This window comes from Peromyscus californicus, unplaced genomic scaffold (genome assembly GCF_007827085.1).
Source record: "Peromyscus californicus insignis strain IS unplaced genomic scaffold, ASM782708v3 Scaffold_7__1_contigs__length_154581171, whole genome shotgun sequence".
Taxonomy (NCBI): Eukaryota; Metazoa; Chordata; class Mammalia; order Rodentia; family Cricetidae; genus Peromyscus; species Peromyscus californicus.
In genome coordinates, this window is record NW_026294595.1 from 23,124,102 (window position 1) to 23,130,495 (window position 6,394).

A 6,394-nucleotide genomic window follows, 5' to 3' on the forward strand; every position below is an offset into this window, starting at 1 on the left:
CCTAAAGGAGAAGATGTTTGTTTCTGTCTCCTTGCTTCTGGGGACAGCTGGCGATCATAGGCATTCCTTGGTTTGTAGACACATCCCTACAGTTTCTGCCTCTATCTTCTCCTTGTGTGTGTCTGTCATATTGCATTAGTGTACAATAATCTCAGCTTAACTTGATTACATCTGCAAAAACCCTGTTTGCTAATAAGGCTGGGGTTACAGGTGTCAACACTAACTACTTCAACAGATCTTCTGAGGGGGATACAGTTCCAACCAGAGATTAGGATCAGGCCCTTTTTCTCTCCCAGTCATTTCTCCCTCTTTGATTGCCTTTCACTTATGAATGCGTCTATCTACTATTCCTTCAGGCCTGTGAATGTTCCCTTTTCTAGAGGCAGCATATGCCTGTGAGCCCATCCTTTAGAACTCAGCTCTCAGCTATAGCAAAGAAAAGTTAGCCAAAGGAAACGCAACAAGGCAAATATTCCTCCCTGGGTATATGCCTTTAACAAATACTAATACAGTTCTGAGATGGCACATTAACCTAAATGCACCGGTGAAACTTTCGCAGTGGGAAGAATTCCTTTTCAGTAGTGGTATTTCCTAGGACACTCTCACTGTGGGTATTCTCTCCCTCAGAGCCTTTCTGTTCCTCTCTTGTGGAAAAGCAGAGAAATTCAGCTGTCTTTGAATTGGTACATTTATTCACCTCCTGGTTCTCAATGTACCAAGGGAGATCCGTTCTTCATAAGGAAGTCCATTGACTGCAAGGATTTTGCTTCAGAAAATATCATCCTGGGGTAAAAGCATGTGGACTCTAAGCCCATTTTAAGCTGTGGGTAATTTTCAAAGACTGAACATGGAGACAGAGGGCATTTGGTTGCTAGGAAAATAGAATAAGATAAACATCATCTCTCTGCCCTGTTGCTTATTTTTTCGCATTGGGATGGGCTGCACTTGCCAATCTGTCCCTCCCATCTCAGTGGTGGCAGGCTCACAGTCAGGCCTGTCTCTCAGGTGTGGGATGTAGTTCCCAGCTTAGCAAGGACGCGGTGTAGGGATCTCCCTCCGTGCTTGTAAAGAGTAAAAGACAGAGATAATAGTTCACTGGCATCAATAACCTGCCTCCTCCCACCAGCGGATCGCGGGAATAATAGACTCAGCACTGCCCTCCTCCACCCCCTCCCTCGACTCTGCCACTGTCAGAGTCTCTTTCCTTCCCCACAACTGGGAACTCGAGGGAGCAGATTGTTTTGGCTGGAATTAGTCGGGCGCAGATGGTACCACCTGCTGCATGTTCCTTACTTCTTATTGGCTTCTCTCGCGGCTCTGTGAGTTTTTGTATTTTTTTAGAAGTTCAGAGGAAGGGGAAATGGCTGAGGCCCTTGCTCATGCCTGATTCTATCCCAGCTGTTTCGAGCAGACTAGCAACCATGGGGATCTGGCTGGAAAACGCCGACTGGGGAAGGGGCTTCCACCAGCATCCCATGTGCCATCTCTCACGCTTCAGTTTCCAAAATACAAACTTCCTTTGGGCCAAACAATTTCTGCTTTCCAGGCTGACAGATCTGCTTGTGATGAGGTACAAGGCAGGTACAAACGTCTGAGAAATGAGGTTTTCCTCCATTCCAAAACACATTTCATGTTACTGTCCATTTGTAGGGGAGAAGTAGTAATGATCAAGCTGCAAAATTCATTACAGGCGATTCACTGGGGTTAAAAATCCAGTCCCCCAGATGACCACAGTATGGAACTCAAGAGATTAATAAATTCAATTTTCAAACCTAACACAAGTAAGACATTGGACCAAGGTCCTAAGAAGTTTATCAAAAGCCCCCCTCTTCTTGCTTTATCTCTACCCCTCTACTATACTCTCTAGGGGGAACTTTCTTTCAAGTACACAAAGCCAAATTCATTTGTGCCTCATGCATCTTCACTTGGAGTTCCTTCTCCCAGGAATGCTCTTGTTCCAGCTCTTCCTATGACTCACTTCTCATCTTTCAGGCTCAACTCTCCAAGAGGCTTTTCCTGACACCCCAAATTGCATTGAGTTTGCCTGTCCCCACTTCCATCTTAGTATTTCCTCATTTGATTTTATTTTTCCAGGAAGCAGTCCTATCTGCCGGGAGCTTGTATTTTGTTTTCTACCTTCCCTGACAGAATGTACATCCTTAAAGGGGGATATTGTCTGTTTACTTAACACTTATTACTACAACATAAAGTGGTTCTTTGGCTCATTGTTCAGTTCACTAAATTGCTTTTAAAAGCAATTAAAAACAATAAAATGATCTGTGTCAGGATGAGAGACCCAGTCTCTTTTTCAGGTTCCCCTGGCCCTACAGGATGATCTGGGGTTTTGTATTTCCACTAAGCCTCAGCATTTGAAGGTCTAAGGCTTGGGCCTGGAAGTGTCCAGGATTTCTCGTACTTTAACTTTCCTTTGTGTATTTCCATCAATTCTGCTCTTCCTGTTTTCTTAACCTCCAGGTGCTTTGGTTACTTTGGGCCTATCTGAAGCCCTTTTTTCTCCTCTGGTCAAGCGGAGGTTGTTCAGTGCATGAAGGATGCAGAGCAGTTACACCTATAAGGGAGAATGGTGCTGGGAACTTGTAAAGGGGCCTCAGAACTGCGGAAGGAGAGACTGGATGGAGCTACAGGCCCTCGATGTCAAGAGCCTTAGAAAAGGCAAGTCGGCAAAGGGCGGCAGCAACAGTAACTAATTTTTTTAAGAGCATTTCAAAATTGAGGCCATTTCTGGCTGTCAGTGAGTGGAGACCCTAGGTGGTAAGAAGTGACTAAACAGATGCTGTGACCGCTTAAGAGTAACACAGGCTCTCAACATGGATTGTTTCCCTTCCTCTCTTGCATGGAAAAGTTCTTCGAGACCAGAAGGAACTTCTTGAGGGAACTAACCCATGTCTTTTGCTGTTTCCTGGGCGGTTTGAAAAGAACATTTTACTGTGGTGTTTTGGAGAGCTTAGGAAACATTGTTACAGAGGACCGGGGTTTGGGCAATCTGTGATAACTGCTTTCCAGATTATTACGGGGTTGAAACCAAACACTTGTGTGTTTTCAAGCACTTGCAGACCTCAGTTTCTTCATCTATAATATGTGGGTGGTAGATTAGTTGCTTTTATTTTTCCAAATGGTACAAACATAAAGTTTTTATTTATAATAAACGAAATTTTTATCAATTTTAATGTAGACGTAAAAAGTGCCATAATTTAGTTACCGTCATCAAGGCGTTTACAATATAAGATGTTATAAATGAAAACCCCTGTGAAAGTGTTTTGTATAAGTCATTAGACCAATTTTCATTTTCAGAGTTAAGGTTGTACACATGAAGCAGTTCTTATGGCTAGAAACTGCTTGTTGGAAGATTATGTTGACTCTTACATCACCATTTATTTAAAGTGAATAAAGGCCCCTTTTCATGGAATTGTCTTTGATATTTTAAATGCACTTTCTGTTGAGGAAAAGAAAGGTAAGTGCTTAGAAGTTAAGCTGATTATTGTAGGCATACTCATTTTAGGAATGTCTTTTTTAACAAGTTAGGCAGGGTGACTTGTACTTCTGTTTTCCCCTCTTGCTTAGATAGGCCTTTAGCCAGAATCCTGTGCACTCAAACTTTCTAAGCATGTTCAGGAATGAGGTGGTAGACCTCCACAGAGTATTTCAGACTGCAGGAAGTGGTTGAGGGTTACTCAGGAGTTGGTGTTCTCCCTTTGTGTCCACACGGATCTTGGGCTGCCCTTTGGTTTCGGGAAATGTTTCTGTTCAGAAGACATGTGGAAACCAAAGTCTAGGTTGCTGTGGTTGCTAAATGTACTGCCTGGCTTCCTCTGAACTTCGCGCTGCTCTCGATTCTCCTTTCTAAATTTATATTCTTTTATTCATCTATATTTTCAAGTAATTTAAAGGCTGTATTTCTCCTTCTCTAAACAAAACTGGACAGGAGTATGCTGTAATTATTGGCCCTATAATAAAACTATTTTAAGAAAGGATGAAAGTGATTCTTTATTGTTTAAGGAAAGGCCATGCATTAAAAGTCTTAGTTTTGTAAGTGATGGGAAAAAGTTGATTCAATATTTTCTCTATTCAATTGTTGGCATACCTCAGAAATTGCCCAAAATTTTTATGAAGCTTTCTTAAGAACTTTGTACTTTTCAAGTATCAATATTTTTAAATGTTTTTTATTTATGTAAGGTATCAAAATAGAAAGTATCTCATAAGCCCTCTGTTTAGACTCCATCTTGAGTATTTTGTTTAAGATACAATTTATTAAAGTGTATACACATAAGCTTAGCACAGCTACACACACACACACACACATACACACACACTCATACACACACACCATATACATACACACTCACACACAGGCTCACACCCCTACACACAATCACACACATATACACACACCCACATACTCACGGGGCCTCTCTCTCTCTCTCTCTCTCTCTCTCTCTCTCTCTCTCTCTCTCTCTCTCACACACACACACACACACACACACACACACACACACACTTATACTTCCTTTCGAGTGTTCTGAAAATGGTCAGATCACAAGGCAGCAATCTTTCCCTGAATGCTTCCTTATGTGAAGTTGGTTCTTTCTTAGTTCTGTCCTTGCCAATTTTAAATTTCTTGCCAGAAAAGAAGTCTATTTTTAACGTTTTGGGGTCTTATCCTTCCTTTCAAACCTAACAGGCACATTCTGTAGAGTGAAAGAAAGCTGATGGGGTGCACTTACAAGTCAGGATCCTCAGGATTTGCAGTTTCTGTGGAATCAAAGCCATGAATGAGGAAGACCAATTAGAAATACTTAAAAGATCATTTGTCACCACTTTAATCTTCATGTATTTTTAAATCATCATTTTCTTTGACTAAAATTATTAGAATCTTTGTCATATTCTTCTCAAGGCCAAATGGAAATGATGATGTTCATTTTCCATGCTCTGTATTTTGGAGTATTTTAATATGTCACACTAGATTATAGGTGGTAGGTGGTGACTTTTAATAGAGGAATTTTAGCTTATGGCATATTCAGCATCATGTCGTCTCAATGTCATGTCTCGGATTAATGCTACACTTCATATACAAATGAAGACTGAGGGGTGGGTTTATCCTGTTACTTAAGAGCATTTGTTTAATTCAGAGATTAATATATCATCTTCAACCCTGAAACAGAGGCCCTCTGAAACTTTAACCCAAAAAATTGGACACGGCCTACTAGCCCAAAAAGAACATGTTGCCAATTCTCTCCATGTTTATTTAAATAGTTTGCTCTAAAGGAAGCAATCATTCCTTTATACTTCTTTAAATTTAGTATTGACATTTTTATTTTGGGAAAGGAGGTCTTTTTTTTTTTTAACATGGATACAGGAAAAGAAAACTCTCCAATAAAAATATTGTCTAAAAAGTTTGTTTTGTTTGCATGATTTACTAAATATGTACAATTTCAATTCACAGCGAAGGTAACAAAGATTTCAACAGCCAACATCACAAATGTCTCAAGTTCTAAAAAAAAAAGTTCACTGTGCACAGTTTGACAATTTAATTGAATAAAAACCAAAGCTAAGCCTTCAGTATGAATCTTTTTCATGATGGGCACAAGCCATGTTTTTTTCTTCGTCTTTGTTTCACGATGCATATTCAGTGACTAAAAGCCCCTTCCCATTTTAGTATATTAGGTTATGTCGGTATACTGAAGAGAGGCGTTAACAGCCTCTTGGTTCACCAATACAATCTGTGATGTGTTCACATATATATATTGCAATATTTATTAATATATAAAATGATCACAAGTCATCTGTGACTTTGTAATGTTTTAAGATGTAGGAATGTTTTTCTATATGTATAAAGTTTTAAATTTATAGTTATGTATGTCAGCCATAATAATTTACCAGTGTCCCTTTGATGTAAGGTATCTGGAAAGAACTACTCTGCTTTTGAACTATAGAGATGTCTCATCCCTATCTGCTTCAGGTTTGTAAAGTCTGCTATTACATGAATCCAAATATTGCAGTCATTCTGATGTAATGATCAAGTGAGTAAAATAACTAATCATCATCAGAAATAAATGCCACTGAATACAAATCATTGTATTTCAGTTAAGAAGGGAGCCATAGCTTTAGCTACCTTAGAACATCTACAATAACATTGTTTTCACATATATTTTCCCCACCTAAATTCTTTGGTGTTTCCCCCTCTTTTAGTATCAGTGCTGTGAGTGATGAACATGCAATGTGAGATTCAAATAATTGTATTGAGCATGTTTATTTGAATAATTGCCCCATTGCACACCAAATAAATCTGCTGAGTGTGTTTGTTTGAATGTGTTTTACATGTACATGGGAGCACATACTCAAATAAATGCAGCTGTGTTTATTACAATGTGCGGGG

General features: G+C 39.6%; 1 protein-coding gene across 2 annotated transcripts in view; it reads right to left on the reverse strand.

Annotated features, from left to right (window-relative positions):
• Window positions 1-5,238: 5,238 nt before the first annotated feature.
• The window catches only part of Zeb2 (zinc finger E-box binding homeobox 2), a 41,394-nt gene continuing 40,238 nt past the window's right edge, over window positions 5,239-6,394 (reverse strand). For both annotated transcript variants that reach the window (XM_052722648.1, XM_052722647.1), the window contains exon 8: window positions 5,239-6,394. This exon is cut by the window's right edge and continues 4,352 nt beyond it. The gene's annotated coding sequence lies outside the window, so the exon portion shown is untranslated.